This window comes from Stigmatopora nigra, chromosome 2 (assembly GCF_051989575.1).
Source record: "Stigmatopora nigra isolate UIUO_SnigA chromosome 2, RoL_Snig_1.1, whole genome shotgun sequence".
NCBI lineage: Eukaryota > Metazoa > Chordata > Actinopteri > Syngnathiformes > Syngnathidae > Stigmatopora > Stigmatopora nigra.
In genome coordinates, this window is record NC_135509.1 from 4,414,304 (window position 1) to 4,433,087 (window position 18,784).

The 18,784-nt window shown below is 34.5% G+C and overlaps 2 protein-coding genes across 24 annotated transcripts in view; both read left to right on the plus strand.

Annotated features, from left to right (window-relative positions):
• LOC144208819 (uncharacterized) overlaps window positions 1-12,534 on the plus strand; it is a 43,568-nt gene extending 31,034 nt beyond the window's left edge. For both annotated transcript variants that reach the window (XM_077734846.1, XM_077734859.1), the window contains exons 11-15: window positions 10,393-10,538; window positions 10,750-10,820; window positions 11,800-11,867; window positions 11,962-12,119; window positions 12,447-12,534. The gene's annotated coding sequence lies outside the window, so the exon portion shown is untranslated. The remainder of the gene's footprint in view (window positions 1-10,392; window positions 10,539-10,749; window positions 10,821-11,799; window positions 11,868-11,961; window positions 12,120-12,446) is intronic.
• Window positions 12,535-13,425: 891 nt separating this feature from the next.
• flrt2 (fibronectin leucine rich transmembrane protein 2) overlaps window positions 13,426-18,784 on the plus strand; it is a 121,152-nt gene continuing 115,793 nt past the window's right edge. For 19 of the 22 annotated variants that reach the window (XM_077734627.1, XM_077734635.1, XM_077734650.1 and 16 more), the window contains exons 1-3: window positions 13,426-13,441; window positions 15,915-16,013; window positions 16,939-17,075. The gene's annotated coding sequence lies outside the window, so the exon portion shown is untranslated. Of the gene's footprint in view, window positions 13,442-15,910; window positions 16,014-16,938; window positions 17,076-18,784 lie in introns of those variants that run through there. The other 3 variants (XR_013328924.1, XR_013328923.1, XR_013328926.1) reach the window with 1 other exon arrangement.

Sequence of the window (18,784 nt, forward strand, 5' to 3'; positions counted from 1 at the left end):
CCAATCAAGCGGGACTGACAGATAGCAGAGAACAGTTACTCATAACTGTCATTCAGATAACATGACATCTGGACATCATTTTAACCGGGAAACTATAGTGATTTATAACTTATGTGCATACATTTAAAATGGATCAGACAGCTTGACTATTATTACTGTAATAATAACAGAGGGCGGTACGGTCACTGAGTGGTTAGTACAACAGACTTAGAGTTTGACGGAGGACAAAAATAACCTGGTGACATTGTTTCCTTGCCATATATTCCAATTTCATATACCAGGAATCTTTCTGATGTTTTTTTGTATAATACTGTTTGGCATTGTTAACTTAAATTTAGGACATGATGAGAATTTTATATATATATATAAATAATATATAGCACTGTCTTTATACACAATGGGACACCTCATTAATTATGGATTCTCAATTTTCCCCTTGACTGTAGAACTCTGCAAATTTCTTGTTTTTATCCTAAAAATCACTATAATATCACCTCTCCTGTTTGACCAGTGATGTTCTGTAATCACATAATTTGAACATTTATCAGTTCATCTGTGGTAAAATTGTATTTGGAGATGACGTTTACTATGATTGCTGTTAGAAAATTCATAAGAAGAGTATGAAAATATGCTGGTAGTGTCCATTAGAGCACATGCTGAGCAATCCAAACAAAATCTTTGAAATATACAGTACATGACTTGACTACCGATGGTTGACTTGTTGACGCTGTCCATCTTTAAATGTATTAAGATATTTAAGCAATACTGGTTAAAACTTATAAATTGTTCGGTGTTTTCTGATGGACATTTTTACAAGGTTATTTGATTTGCTCTTCCACTGTTTGCATTTGTTCTTTGCATGTGAGTACCAGAGAGAAATACCATGGTCCGTCATGTCTGATTTATGGTGCTGCCAAGTGTGTTGTTGTCAAAGAATAGTCAGAATGAATACAATGCATTATTTATAGTCAAGCAGTGAGATGACCATTATAAGCAATGGCTTCACCAAGAAGTGTAAATTATGGTGTTACATAAAATGGAAAACACATTTTTAAATTGTACCCTTTTGCTTTTTAATGGGACATATATATTCTACATTATTATGCTAAAGGACAGTCAGCACAATTGTCATGACAATCCATGTGTCACTCAAGGAAATTGTTGTTTTTTGCATTGGAAGAAATTGTTATTTCATACATAGATTAGCTTATTTTGTGTGTACTTTTTACATGGAAAAAATGGAATGAGTACATGTGAAACAATTCAAGGCACATGTTCCTCACCCTTTATGTCAATTGTTGAATAGAAGAGAAGTACTTTGCATGATATTACGGTTTTACATGTTGATGGAAATTCAGAATAATTTGCATTAGAAATGCTATGTTACAGGTGTGTCTTTTGTGCATGGGGATGGCAGTGTTTGACATATTGACATCAGGAAGGAATAATATGACAAAGAAAAGGTTATTATTATTATTGAACAGTACAATATATTACATGCTTTTATTTGGGGTAATTCTTAAGTCTTGAGTCCTGACATTAGGTCATTTAAAGATTGTGTCATATAGTTCTTTTTATTGGATCTACTTTTGGATCTACTGTCATTTTCAGTTAAAATGTTTCCCACAAAATGGTTAGGGCCACTCATTCCATACAACTGCCAAAGAATAAATACAATTAGTGTCGCAAATATTGGAATGACAGAAGCTGTTTGTACATTTTGGATGAATATCAGTTGGTGACCTTGTGAATGAATAACAGGCTGCTCTGCCACCTCTCATAATATATCCCCTCATCTCTCTTTTCATCTCATCAAACAACCATGCTCCCATGGGTAAGGACCGTGAGGCAGCATGGCTGGATTTAATACCTATTCATTGCTTGGCAGACACTATCTAAGGCCGCATGTGTCTGTAATTGAATATTTTCTATGTCGGATGAAGATGTGAAAATGCCATTATAAGTGCTTTTCTTCAAAATAGAGCTCTTTTTTTAACACAAGTAGAATTCAATTGAAATGAATGCCAGAGACTCATTCATTCATTTTCTGAACCACTTATCCCCTAAGGGTTTGGGTTGGTGTGGGGGTTTTGATTTTTATCCCACTTAACTGTTAGCAGCATCTGATCCCCCCAAACTACTGCCCATAGATGGCTCTGCTACCAGAGCCAGCACCCCATGCGACCCTTGTTTGAGACATTCTCTTGACTAAATTGTCTTTTCTTCATTTCTGTAACATAGACAGGCGACAAATGATGGCCCTATCATAATCTATTCATCAAAAAATGATAAACAAGACCAGACAACAGACTCTTCTAATATGGAAATCTTTGATTTATGTGCCTGTACTCTGTGAATTAATGTGATTATGGTCATTAAATTTGCACGATAATGAGTTATGGAAATGTCAGCTCATGAAAGCTTCAGCAGACTGCCGGGTAACATAACTTACAATCAGCTGCTCAGTGTGCACTGGGACACATTTATAGTACCACACATTACTGTATCAGATGGCTAATATTTGGCATGGACCTCTGTGGTGACAGTGGCTCGATTATATTGACATTAATTTTGGTGTGAATCATTTTGCTAGAAAACCTTGGGCTCCAAAAACATGGCCAAGACTAATCATATGTGACAGGCAGATGGACAAACAGACAAAAATATTGACTGATCTTGATATATGTATATATATATATATATATATATATATATATATATATATATATATATATATATATATATATATATATATATATATATATATATATATATATATATATATATATATATATATATATATATATATATATATATATATATATATATATATATATATATATATATATATATATATATATATATATATATATATATATATATATATATATATATATATATATAGTTTTTTGTTATTTTTATTATTTTTTGAATTTTCAGTGCAGTTTTGATGCAAAATATACAGACAAAAAATCATATAATTTCTAGCTTTGCAGTTATTCAAATATTCAAGTACATACTGTATTGTAGGTTGTAGCGTCCTACACAATATAAACATAAGATTATTGCCACTATAATATCATGCCAGGCAATAAAACAAGTAAAATAAAGTAGATGAAACTCATTTGCTCAAAAAGCGTTGAATCTTCATCACAGTCTTTTGAAATTTAATACTATTTTCCCAGTAGACAACTAGTACTTCTATAAAACAAGGCATCAGTCCTCAGTGTAAGCCCTGGGAAATAAAATGTTTGTGTAGGACCAGGCGTGCAAAATAAAAGACAAGCTCCATCAAAGAAAATAATCATTTTTAACATAAAAGTGTGTCTCGTTGCGGTGTCAGTCTGTATGCGAAAACAACTTCATTAGTTTTGGAGATTAGGAGATTGCATTGGGGGTACAATGTGTTTTATTAAAATGGAAACCAGATGACAGTCCTATTTCCTTTGAGACTTTTTTGTTCACTGGCCTTCATTATATTAAACCAAATCAATTATCCGGAAGGCAGAAAGCTATAATAGGAAGCTGTGCGGGCTTTTTGAAACAGACGAGGCTTACTTCTGAAATTCAAACATGCAGTGTGAGATTGCAGCGATGAGGCCATTGAAATCTTGTAATTGAGACATGCAACATGATGATTGCCCGCTGATTGAGTATAATTAGCCATGGCCTTTAGATTATTTTTTCTTGCTAACTCCCATTTAATTAAACCTCTTTTATTTTCAGTCTGAGTGGATTAGCAGAAAGTAAGAATTTTTGATAAATGATTAAACAAGTGAGACCCAAGAACGATTATCATAGAAATTTCCAAATGTGCTGCAATGACCATTTTATGCCTTCTCTAGGAGAGTACAATTTTAGGAACTGCATAACACCCCCCTTTTCTGATCCCTCCCGTTATTATAAATATGTACTTTAGTTTCCCACTGAACTACTGTAGGTTAAAAAACAAAATTTTGCTTTTATACTCACCCTTGCTCCAGTTTACAGGGGAAATAATTAGAATTTTTTTAAAGCCACTGCTCCAGGGAATGAACAACTATTTACAAAATAATGTTTGACTGAAAATGTGAATCTTTAGCGAGAACTCAATGTGACTTTAACTCTAAACCATTGATATTCTTATATATCATTAGATAAAACTGCTTTGTGTATTATTCAATACTAACATTCAAATAATTAAGGGCCTGGCCTCTATTTAAAAATCATAAGGGCGTATAATTATTTAATCCACCCAAGGGAAGGTCTCAAAAACTCTGTTATTTTTACTTCTTCTTGTTGGTTACTACTCCTCCATTTAAATTAATTAATTGTGGAATTGCTCTTGATTGCAATCTAAAATCTTTCCACATGAGATTTTTTTGCGTTTCTGATAAGTATAAGCAAAGCCTATTTGTGTAAAAGAGTGAAAAAAACATTTTTAAATCACTAAATACCAATAAGAAATATGAAGTAACATCTACACTTGAAGTGTCTTAATAGTCTTCCCTGGATGCAGCATGCCTGTGGCGTATAGTTTATTAAAGCCCATCTCCTCTGGTTCCTATGTGGCTGTGAGGTCTTGTCCTTGCAGAGCAGAGTGCACTCCATCCCTGACAAGAGCTCTCCCTTTATCACCTGACGCTGTGAGAGCCAAATGAGGGTTTGGCCATGTTCGGTCATTTATCATCAACGATCAGCAAGCAGCCACAAGGGCCGAGAGGACCTTGACTGCATGCACACGCTTTTTTTCTCCTTCCATTTGTTCTATCCCCCCACTCCCTACCCCTCCTGCAACTGCCCGAGCTTAGTGATTTTAGCCTCTTACATTCTCTGGTTGGACAACAAACATCAGCATAGTGGTGTTATTCATATCCTCGCCTTATTTCTATCTCCTTGGTACAAGATCAAATAATGACTGTGGGTAGGAATATAGCCAATATTAGCAAGTAAATTGATAGTTTATAATGTTTATATCAATGGAATTGATTTTAATACCTAATATTTGAAGTAATTGCTACCAATATGAAATAAAAGTGCGATGAAGGAATCAGTTCAACAGTTAGTGACGTCCGATTCGCTACTCTGTCTTGGCATCGGCGCCCATTGTGGCTATTTTTGGTGTATTGGACGGTATCAAATTTTGTCGAGAATTTAGTAGTGTTAAAACTATTATTTAATGGCTAGTTTATGCAGAATACTTCATAGGGACAACTTTTTGCCACATCAAAACATTGTTTGAATGAAAAGACAACATAAACCCATTTCTTTCAAAACTCATATCGTCTAAAGGTTTTGCTATAGTGAAACTATTTTAATAGCCACCTTTCCCTTTTAGAATTAGAATATCAAAAGACAAGATTTATTCCTGTTACTTTTGTGTCACTTTCTTTTTTCTCGATAAAAGAATGATGCAACACTGATAAGATGTGCCTTTGTGGAATCAGTCGTGCCAAGATAAGCAGCTCTGTGCCTAAAATATGATGCTGCTGTTAAATATTCAAAAGACTTTGGTGCAGTAGAGCAAGTCATCCAATGACCAAAGGATAAGCAGTTTGAATCCCGACTTTTGAAGTGTCCTTTGGCAAGATATTTGAACTCCAAATAGGCATGGCACTCGGACTACAATATAAATGTGTACATTATTGTGAGCCACGGTAAAGTACTTTTGACACAGCTTATCAATTGCATACAGAATGATTCAAAAACCTTCATATGACTAATTCAAATTACCTAAATGATAATTATTGTTCCCTTGGTTTCTTTTTCAACCTTGCAATTCCATACATCCATTGTATTTCTTTTCCTTTTCATAAATCGAGTATTCTTGTGAAGTACTGTGGAATATTCATGTAAAAGAAGCTGTGGAGAGAAGACTCTTCAGTAGAGAAGATTTCATATAGAATATTTTAGGTGAAGGGCTTCTGCTTGTCGAATCTATTTTGAGTACTGCATATGAAGATGCTTCCATATATTCTTTTCATCCTTTTTTTTTTTTTTAATGAGACATTTTCTGAAGCTGCAGCAACACACTTGGGCGACCTGTTAGATTCTGGTAGGGTAATTTGGTGGAAAAAAAGGAAATCTTGGGTCTATATTGACCTTGAGAAGCACAAAGGTAAAGTCAAAACGTAGTGGAAGACACTGACTCGTATATCCACAGTAACACAGAACGAGGTGTGTATGTTTTGTATGCATGCACATTTATCTCTCCCTGGTGGTTCTTATCAGACCTCCCCACCCAGATTATGAGCGCTTGAGTCGCACATTGATAAAATTGAATCTTAAGAATACTTGGTTTGTGACAGTTCTGATACGTGACATGTCAATGATTGTAATAGCAAAAGCCCGAGACTGTCACATTACTAGATATAAGAAACTTGACATAAGACATACATCTCTACCCTCTGTCTTTACAAGATTTTCATGTAATAAATGTTGGGTAATAAACTATAAATAGTTTACATGGAAGCAAAAAATTGATTGTTGTAGGATCAAATTAAAATGCAGATTATAGATGTATATTATATTTCTTGATTTTCCCCTTTTTAAATCAATAATTGTAATTTTTTAATCATTTTTTCTGTGTTTTAGTTCAAAAATAATTTTGTAAAATCTAAAAATATGTTAAAAAGCTCAAATAAACATTGTTTTAGATCTATAAAAAACGGAATTTTAATCCAGTTCATTTAATGACATAAAAATGTATTTAAAAAAATTAAAATATCATATCTAAAATGGTCTGGCCCACATGTAACCTAGTTGACGTTAATGTGGCCCGCGAATTAAAAGTAAGTCCTTTTATAAATGATTTATTTTTGGAGTAAAAATTGACAATGACATTGTTCGTATTGTGTATTGGTTATGCAACTCTTCTATAAACCCAATTCCGGTGAATCTCAGACTAAAGTCATGCTGTGACACAAAGCCTTGTTGTCATTGCTTGTACAGCAGCTACAACATGGAGACTGACTGAGGTCTCTGTCCAACAGAGACAAGTTAATCGCTGTCTCTGTGGGAAATAAGGGTGAAGAAGTGTTTCCATCTCAAATTCTGTCTCTTACATGCATACATGCAAATACACAGCTGGGAGGAACAACACTCCACAGGCTCACAGACTAAAACCTATCACAGAGTGTAAGATGGGATGCAAGAACGCACATGATGATCCACTCCCTCCTGCAGAGAGGTTGTTTTTGCCTGTGTGTGCATGCGTGTCTAAGTGTATTGTGGCGGGTTTCAGAAAACTCAATTATGCACGAAATGTGAGAAGTTGCCATCTATTTTTTTAGTCATATTGATTTGATAATAGTACAGTGTAAAAATTCAAACTGTAGTAATTATGCTAATTAAATATTGAAGGTACACATAATACAAGGGATCAAATCATCTTAAGAAATGTGTTATTTTATATTATTAACTAACAATTTTATCATACTAGAAAAAAATGTGAATGTAAGTGCATGAACAGAAAATGATTTATTAAGCCAATAATGATGATAGATGATTGTATTTTGGAACAATATTTACCAAATCAAAAATTCATTATACCTTGAAATAAAGACAGGCTAACAAAGATATTTGCCGCGAGTTTGAAATTTATGTACAAGCAATAATTCAGATATTTTATCAGTAGAGGTATAAATGATGTCATTAGTGTTACCTTATGATAAATGTCTAGGAAAAACCCACTCTTTAATACTTGCCTGATCTATGAGATCAATACTTAATTACGCAGGCTGTTTCGAGTTTGGTGGATTATTGCTTTGCAAGGAAAAGGATAACCCTGCAGGCGTATAAAGAAAAAACGGTGGCAGTTATCATTAAACATGCGTCATTACTCCACGTAAGGTAGTAACAAAGTGTTTTGAAACTGCCTTAATGATATTAGAGTCTTTGAAATGGAGGAAATAGAAGTAAGATAATGTGTTACCTTAACTATTAATAATGCATTTATGTATTCAATGCGGAAATTGATGTAATAATCCAAATTAATAACCACTGATTCCATTTGAAACTGTTTAATGATATAGTACAGTCAAAATGTGTTGAATATTATTCTTGAACTCCGCTGAGTTGTCATTAAGTGGCTTGGATGTTACAGGATTACAGTTTACTCAAAATATTCATAAACAGGCCAACATTTTTCTGTTTTTTTGGACAGACCGGACTATTAATGCACAGTTCTCTTCTTCAAATAATTCTGACATACAGTTCCAATGAAACAAGATATTGTAAAGAATATAAAAATGCATGAAATTGGCTACCCTCAAATTGGAACTAAGCCTTTGACCAAATTTGGATGAAAATCTGATTTTAATCACATATCTGCCTCTGTTATTGCATCATAAACATACAGATTGTACAGCCTGGACGCTCATTAAAATGCAGTAATCAGTGGTGTAGTGTTGTGTGAATAACCAAACAGCACTTTGCAAGCAGTTGTAAGTTAAGAATATACCAAAGACTGAGATGATTTTATATTAAATAATCAAAGACAGGGCAGCCCGGTGGAGAGAGTGGCAAGATACATGATAGGTATTCGCTTCCATCAACGTGTCCTCACCAATTTCTTCTCCATTCTCAAGGACATCAGCAGGTGTTAATAAGACCTCATTATCACCATGTGGCAAACAAAGTCTCCCCAGAATGTAAACTCCATTGTATAATGAGGTAATAAGATTGCCTTAGGATAGATAAACATCCAGGAAATATCTTAGGCTCTTTCAATGTGAAGCATTATAGTGAAGAATCAAACCGCTTTCATAACGGGAAGTGTCATTTGATTTGAGCAACTCATTTGACAAAATCATACTTCAACGAATGGATTTAAAAGATATGAAAAAACAATTACTACTAATAGGGTCGGCCGGTGAAGCGAGTGGTTAGCCCGTTTGTCTCACAGCTCTGCGGTATCGGGTTCAAATCCCGGTCACGTCCACCTGTCAAAGTTGCATGATATCATATGCTAATGTAAGCAAATGTAACCATACCATGTATACATCCTCACATCAGAAGACTCCTGCTATAAACTTTGTGTTTAATTCAGTACAAACACTGTTGACCAGACTTATCGCAATGAGTTTACAGTCCATATGGAATCTCTCACAATCAGGACATCAGTAAATTTGTTTTAAAAGCAGTCCCAGAATTTTAATGACATAGAAACATGAATTTGTTGCTCCACTGATTCCAAGTGAAAAATATTTGTTCTTGAATGATAACAATTCAAACTGCCTAAATACTTAATTAAGAATTTAGTTCCAAGTTCAGAGCGTAGAAAGTGTGACTTTGGATTAGTTTGTGTAACATGTTTCCTCATGCAATTACGTGACTGATTTGTATGCATCTTGTAAATATGGTTGGTAATCTGTGCCCTTGCAGCTATTTGTTGGCAGGAGCAGATATGCATCAGCGTAGGGAAACAAGTTAAAGCACAGCTGTGGAAAAAGTTAGGGTGGGGAGGGGATTGTGAGATAACTGGTAGGCAGCTTTGCATGCTGACAACTTAAATTTAAATTCATAGCTCAACATAAACACTGTCGAAGTGGAATAGCTGCACTGGTTTTACCTCAGTGGGCATTCCTGGAGAAACACTCTGGAGCCGTCTGCTTCTATTGAGTCAACAGAATTTTAGCAAGCACTGCTACGCTTGTCGGCTTCACTTGATTGCCTGACATATTTCTTCAGTGTCTCTTGGCTCATCTACAGTTGTCACTTGTTCAGATGTGGCTGTTGAAGACATGCCCCCGGCAATTCTCTTAATACACTATACATGCTTTCTTTGTTCAAACCTGGCCAGTGGTGTCAGTACCGATGTCTCCTTTGACCTTAGTGGCTCAGTCTATCTTGCTCTATCATTGCCACATTAAATCCTCTCACTTTTTCAATACTTCCTCTTCCCTGAAGAAATTCTAACCCCTTGTTGTCCTATTTGTACCCTTCGATGTTCACCTTTTAAAACTTTCCATTCAACTTTACATTTTTGTTTCTACTGTTCTACAATTCCACCTCATCAACCAAAATTTCCCTATGAATAATTACAACATATACTTTTTGCTCCATGAGCAGCAAGGCAAAATTAAGAGGCATTTCGCCTCATATTTGTTAAAATTTGCAATCTGTGGCTTTTCACTACAAGCAATTTAAAGATACAAAATACCATATATTTTTGATCTTTCAGTGCTGAACACCTGTTTATCAACGCTAGACTTGGAAAGTATTGAATATTAATTCTCGACAACATCCAAATAATCAGCAAGTCGTTTACAATATTTGTTTCAAACATTACAGTCTACATTTTTCCGCAGAGCAGAACATAACTATATCATATTTTAATATGTTGGCTGACATATTTAAGTCAGTACCAAGTATCAACCATTTGCCTGCTTTTTGTCTGTTGTTATACTGAAGAAATGCTGACACAAGGCTCCAGTTCCAAGATGTAAGCATGCTACATTTAAAGGCAATGAGAAACCTTGATTTGATTGGCAGCGAATGGAATTGGTGTTTCCAAGTCCACTGCAGCGGAAACTGCCTTCTTTGAAATGTACCTGCTTGTAAGTATTTTCTAAATTACCCACATATAGTATACTACAACTCTCCATTGTACTACACAATACATAGGGCCCCAACATATGATGAATATCCAGTGTTTTTTTCTATTCATTCTATTGTGTTCAGTGGGGATGACATTGATAAAAAAGTACTATTGCGCAAAGGCTGGATAAGATGAATCAGTTTTGTTATTCCTTTGGTTATTTTATACAGATGGGAAAGCCTGGCAGATGAGTGTTTAGCGTGTCCGCCTCAAAGTTCTGGAGTTCTTGGTTCAATCCCAGGTCAGTCCTCCTGTGTGGAGTTTGCATGTTTTCCCTGGGCTTGCTTGGGTTTTCTTTCAGTTGAAATTGCATTGTGTGTTTGTAAAATATAACTTTAGACATTTTTGGTTAACCACAGAATTACTAAAATATGTTATGTATGAATTTTAACTTAATACTCTAAATAAAACATAGTCTCTATATCAGCTCTTTGGGATATTCAAAGTAATATCCATATAGAAAAGAACATGACTCAAAACTTAAGTAAAATGTTAAGAAGTTTTTTCATGTAATCATACAAAGCAATGTTATTTAATGTAAACATCATGTTTTTGGGTCATTTTACAATCATCAACCAAACTAATAACTTTGGAATCAAATAGGACTAAGTTTAAAATGCTATTTACAGAAGCAAATGCATGTGTCTAGGTGGAAATTTATGGAAGAATTCATAGCAAATCCATTTTTTTTTGTATTCAATAATAAAAGCATTATGAGGGGGATCTGCCAAGTCTCAAGTGAGATGAAATCAGAAAACACATGAAGGTTACTCTGGGAGAAAAGAGAAAATTATTTATATCTTTTGCATTATTGATGCAAGACAAGATATAAATATATAAGGCTTTTCTTAATAGTATCACAAAATTAGTAGTATGTATTGCTGTTTTGGCAAAACTGACCATCTTTAGAGCCATGATAACAATGACTTGCAAGTTTATTTAGTGTATATTGTGTATATATTTATAACATGAAAACACTAACAATTGAAGTGGTTGTTAGAAACGCTCCGAAAACTTGTATAAGTAAACTAATTAGTCAACAATGCTAAAATATGTGTTTTCCAATGTCCAATTTAATGGTGGAAGTTAAAGCTGCAACGTGACCTTACTGAGGTAAATTTAAGTTTTATTACTTAATATGTGTGAGCTGTCAGGCCAATCCCATATGGTGCCCTTTCCTCTGAGGCTCCCCTGATAAATCTTTGTGCATCCTCCTGCAGCTAGAGTTTTAAAAGCACATTTACTATGGAAGAATACAAGGACAAGTCCTCCTGACATTATGTATAAGGTATTCCATAGCACCGAAGTTGTTGTTTTGACTCCAATTGTTTGCCAGTTCTGCATAACATTGTCCTTCTTGTCTTATTCATTTTTTTTTCTAGACATACTTCCCGCATTAACACACAGGTCCACTCCACTCGATCCCCTTCCTTGCTGTCAAACTCTTGCAATGAATATGGGCTGTGCTTTGCTTGGGTGGCTGGACTCAGGGGAGCTGGTGATGTACCAGAAGACAACCACATCAGATCATATTCTCAGCGTAGGAATACAATCATACTGTGTGTGTGTGTGTGTGTGTGTGTGTGTGTGTGTGTGTGTGTATGTGTGTGTGCAGTTTGGCGGGGAAGGGTGAGATTCACCCGTGGAATACTGATATGGCCTACAGGCTCAGGGAACTGACTGTCTTAAAGACAGTCATTGAGATTTTGCATGAAGTAAAAGCATCAGGAATATTATTTTAATTGATATTGCTTGTTTTAAGAAAACAAAGTTTTTATATAATGCTCTGGAATGTTAAAGGGGCTCTTGAGTCTTGACACAATAGAACGAGACTTTAACTCTTCATTTTAATTTTATCCTAAAACAGAAATCCAGAACTCATCATTAACTTTCCCGGGCCACACAAAATGATGCGGCAGGCCAGATTTGGCCCTCGGGCCGCCACTTTGACAGGTATGTTAGATGTTGCAAATGATGATTTATTGAACCATTTAGGTGCCAAAAAAATGCTCTCCGGCAAATATCACTGTGTATATTAATAAATATGAGTAAATTCACTTTAATTTCTGTCTTGCTATGTTTATGTGTATTATCGGGATAGTTAATTCTGTCTATAGCACAGCAAAGCCTTGCAAGCTATTTTGGCGGAATTAAAGTATAATCCCCGTCTAATAGCTGTCTTAAAAGACTAATCATCCATGCTAATTTGGGGTTAATACGCCAATGTACCATATAGTTAATTCCACTCTACTGAAAAACCTCTGCAAAGGGGTCTTCATCATCAAAAATGTTGTCTTTAATTATTAATTCCCGTCCCGAGACTGCTTTGTTGGTATTTCAAGTTCATATGCATGCGGAATACCAAGTAGATTCCCTTGATCATGCAAGTCTATGCTACAAATCCTGTCAAATGTATTGGAATTGATGCACCCATATATTATTTGATAATACATTTTATCCTCCTTTAAAATGTCACACAAATAGCTAAACTTAATTCTGGGTATCTTTTTTTTGGTGCTTAGCTTAATTATTAATTTGATCTGAGAAGAGGGATTGAGGACGTGCAATTTAATTGGGTTCTTCAAATTATACAAAGACAATAGTGACAAGTCATTTGGGAGGTTTTAAAAGAAAGCAGAACAATGTCCAAGCAACTGTCAAATAACGTCCATGGTAGAGTTTGCAAAGTGTTCTGAATATTGAGTTTTCCAATTTCTCGGACATAGTTTACTATTGCCTATGTGCCACCTTTAATTTTTCCAGCTTATGTGCATATTTCATCTCTGCTGTCCTTTTTTTTTGTAGTTGATTGCCATTTTATCATCCATTACCCTTCAAAAGCATCCTCAGCTTCTGCCTCAGGTGATAGTATTATGTCTCACGGGAATGATCTTTTGCAAACTGACACAATTTTAAAAATACCCAATGGGTGTCTGTGTGATTGAAACTGAGCAAAGACACTTTCCAGAGTGCTTTGAAATCCCTTATGTGCAATTTCTAATTCAAAACAGCTTGTTGGGTCATGAGTAAGCAGCATGTTCTTGTCTGTTCTCACATTCCCATTGTTACACAGTACTTTTAAAACTGCATGTATCCCATTTGTGGCGCACATGGGATCACCTACATAAACTGACATAGCCTTAAGGTATTAACATAAAATTTCTGACAAAATAATGCATTGAAAACATATTTAAACATAATTACCATTATTCCAGCGATTGATATTTTTAAGAAGCATCAGAAGCTTATTTAAGGTTGATCACTCACTTAAGATTCCATTAAAAAAAAGATACAACAGGATATTAAAAATAAAAAAATACAGTTACCTTTTAAAGGCAGTGCAACCCTCTTTATTGCCAGTGACAGATTCCTTAATGGATGAGGAGTCTGCCCCTGCCAGAGCCAGAGGAGATGGATGTCCTTTACAAGGAGGTGCATAGGTGAAAGGTGGAAAACATTTGCAGCGTCATATTAGCTTCTAGGACAGCCTAAGATGAATGAGTTGTTGCATCGTAGATGTTCTTGTTTCCACAAAGAACAGAGAACACAGGCTTTTGCTGATAAAACATTCCCCAATCCTTACACCCCCAAGGAGACTTATTTGTTTACCACCAGTGATGCTTTTCTATCTACCAATCATTGGTCATAGGATGGAACGCTACTCCTTTGCCTTTCATCTCTCTACAGCTTGGCCTTGAGGTGTGACCTGCATACATTGCATAAATCCTCGCTTTTATACTCACAACAATCAGGCTTTTATTTTCATACTCTACCTTGGAGACACCAAGAGTAAACAGTTGGCTTTAATGCTTTTCATCGCTTTGATATGCATGAGTGTTTAGTAACCAAAGTCTAAGAGCAGAGACATAAATCAGGGATACTAGGATTGTTTCATCTCACCTTTTTGCTCTGCCATTTTGGAGTTAGGGTATCAAGTATAGATACAGTGAAACACCAAAAACAGAAAAGATCAATTTCAACTTGATCATCAACCATTCTGAAACATGGAAGTACTTCTTGGCTAGTCATAAATGTGAAGTGCTACCAGTTAGAGACATCTGAAAAAAAACACAACGTCAATTACTTTTAAGAGACACTGTAATTATTTATTCCAATAATTGAAAAATGCACACATGCATGCACACTGACACACAGACTAATGTGTGTGCAATAATTAATTCTATAATAGTGGACCATGTTAACATTTTCAAACGATTACTTTTACAACAAAATATAATCATTGGTGAGCTATTAGAAGAGTCTCGTTTTGGTTCGTGGAGTCTGAAACCATTCTAGGTGAATAAAAATCCAAAAGATGCATAAAAAAATGTTAAAATATACATCAAATAAATTTTAAAAACTCCTGCAATTTCCTAGCCATCGATTCTGGGTGTCCGCAGTTCTCTGGGATAGTCTCCAGCACCCCCATGACTCATCATTGAGTTTGTTAAGTGTTATGATTATAGGTAATGCTCAGTATACAATTAAGATATCTACTTATTTCCAATGAAAAAAATCTTCCGCCCAGTTTGTTACAAAAAATGTAATGAATCTTCACCCTAAATTAACTCTGCAATTTTTGCGACATCTCCCAACTTCACTCCACATTAACCTAAATTGCTTCTCCTTTTCATGCAGTCCAACATGAGCTAAATGACACGCAGCATGCATATTGCCTCTTTTTCTGACTCATCACCCATGCAAATTAAATTAGCGTGGTGTTTTTATTGATTTCTTTTTTTTACATTATTATTCTTTGCCTAATTACCATAGCAATTATGCATTGAACATTAATTTTGAAGAGACAAAAGCATATCATTCAAATTTAGCATCCTTGAGCAAACTGTGATATATATTCTTCTTCCAATTCTTTGGCTGTTATGCAAAAAATAACCACACAGTGGTGCTCGTTCGCATAGTCAACACAGTACACGCGCACAGTGGCACTGGCGTAATGCTGATTGATATACTTGGGGTTTGAATCCCTCTGAGTTGCTGGTGCTGGTAATTGCTACCATCCTCCTCCCAAAGCAAAGCAGTACAAGGAAAGAAGGAGAACGTGTTTCTTACCAAAGTTCTTCCAAACACATCCCACAAAAATGTTTCCTTCCCTCAAGACTGCTGAGTTCCACTAGAGTTCGGCTTAGTCTGATAGGCAGACTGGGCCGGACTTGTGTGGAAAAAATTGTGAACAGCTTTTTGGAAGCCACTGTGAGTTATAATGAGATTTTTCAAGATCTTACAATTGAGTTTCTATATATCTTTTCTTCAATGTCATTTTCGATGCCACTTCAACAGTCAATGTGAATCTCTAGTGTGTTTCATCTGATTTCAGGTGGAGAAAGCTGTGCCCTCCACTGGTTGTCGGCCACTCGAAAAGTATTTAAAGACAACATCGTGCACAGAAAAAAAATCTGTGTGGAAAAGTACAAATGTGAGTATTTTTGTTGGTATGGAAACTTGGGGAGCTTGGCACCCATTGGTGCCTACATATTGCAAATTGGGAGTATAAATGGAAATTACGTGAAAAATGTGCCAAATGCCAAATATGCCAAGGCTATCTGCTGCTCTGTTATTATAGAAACACACAAAACACACAAAAATACAATTTGAAACCACACAAAATTGACTTTAATATTTAGTTTTAATATATTTCATACTCAATATTTTATGTGAGTCATGTCTGGCCTTGGTAAATCCATCTGGTTATGCAATTCTGCCATATCTGCCAAAAAGAGTAAAACCTTTTTATTTACCATTAGTTACTTCCTTAAAACACCCAGATGGAGTATTAGCCATAATTATGAGCCATTATATATCATTAAGTATTTGTCTGAAAATCCATTTGCGATTTTTATTTCACATTTGACGTTTCTGTTAAATGGGCAGGTTGTGTAAATGAACATTTGATTGCCCATTCATGGGTTTGTTGAACATAATTTTTGCATTAGTCGACCAAAGCATTTTTTCCTGACATGAAATGCAACAGCTGCATAAATATACCAAATGAAGTTTTTGAATAGCACAAGAATAAGCAAATACATTGTTGACAATTGTTGTGCCAGTTGGAAAATTGTGGACACATTTCTAATACAATACAAGGGTCAAGACACCCACCATTATTTTAACAGAAAAAAATACTTTAAAACAGTTCAAGTAAAAACGCTCATTTCTAACATATTCACTTGAAAATCGGAAAATCTGTTTCTGTTTTAATGCACTGTCAGCTATTTGAAAAGACAATCCCAGCAACATTCTAGATAACATATTCTCTGAATAGCATCACTGGCTGTCACCTGGCACTGAGCTTGATTTACAGATGGAAGCTTTACTGTCATTTTTTGTTCTTGTTGTTTCAGAGAAATGGTTGCATATGCATACAACCAAAGCCCTCCAACACAAAAGAACTATGGACTGAGAGCCCAAATGGTTTTATGCCAAACAGGAGAATATCTGGAACACAACATGCTCATCACAGCCTTTTGGAATTTAAATGGTAATTGCAAATGAATGCAGAATTTTCTTCAGGGTATATTCCAAAGGTCTCTAAACCATGGTGTGCTATCTGTAGTCAGTTTACATTTCCAAAACATCTTTTCCAAACCCAGATAACAAGACTTAAATGGCATAGTTCACAGAAAATATGGAAGCAGTATTGACCTGATTTTATTTAACTGATTCAAACATATATGCAACATTAATTTAAAAAATAAAGTAAGGAAAGTGAGAAGGGGAATTTAGGAAAATAAACCAATGTCTTTGGTTCAATTCCTGTTTTTATTAGCCCAATGACAGTTTTATTTTCTCCCCTTTGTTACAGTTCACATCCTCACATTGACATTCCTTGATTTCTTCTCTTTCCCTAAATAGGAAAATATCACGAGCCCCTCCTGTCAACCCCTTTCAGCACTGATCATTCCAATCAGTGCTGTTTTTTCCCAAGGTGACCCTCAAACAATGATTGGGGGCATTGAGCCCATGATTCCATTTGACAATGCACTTCATTTACAGGACAGCATGCCTAAAATAACAAGGTGGTTTGCAGACTGTGTGCAAAACTTTAATGAAATTAAAATTCATGTAAATGCAACTTGGAGAATCATCATGACTCCGTTTATCTTATATGAATAAGTGTATATACATATATATTCCAACATATTTAAAAAAAAAAAATATAGCCCAAGGAGAAAGATTTAACGATTGGCGGAGAATGATTAAAAAGAGCCTTGCGGACATCTGAACTCTTGAGTTGGTTTTGGTTTTTTGTGACCCGCAAATTTCCGCTGCCTTCCAAGCATGACAGAGAAAATTAGCACCTTACAGGCAAACACAGTGAAGTGTTTAGCAGCTGAAGGGCCAGACACTTTCATCAGGGAATTGTGGAGATCAAATGAAATAAAACCAGCGAAAATAATAGTCATGCATTCATAAAAGATCCGGGAACATAATTGAAAATGAATGCTGGCTCACAATTTTCAGCATGTGATGCGTGTAGATATTTCAAGGTAAAAATCACATCTTTCTTCGAATCTTTTCGAATATAAGTGTTAACAGATGGAGTGCAGTGTATTTGTTCAGATGGTTTCTTTTCATAGTCTTCTCCCCATGACACTATACAAAAATACGTATTATATTATATTTATCTTATACTTATATAATAGATCTAGATGATAGAATATAAAGTGTCACACACACACCTGTTCAAAAAGCCTGTCTCGTGATAAAATAATCAATAATAACAAATCAATGTATAAATATATATATATATATATATATATATATATATATATATATATATATATATATATATATATATATATATATATATATATATATATATATATATATATATATATATATATATATATATATATATATATATATATATATATATATATATATATATACATTGATTTGTTAATATTGATATATATATATATATATATATATATATATATATATATATATATATATATATATATATATATATATATATATATATATATATATATATATATATATATATATATATATATATATATATATATATATATATATATATATATATATATATATATATACATTGATTTGTTAATATTGATATATATATATATATATATATATATATATATATATTTGTTAAATTAAATGAGTTCAATGAACACAATGCCATTCTCATGAAACACCATGAAATTTAATGTTTAT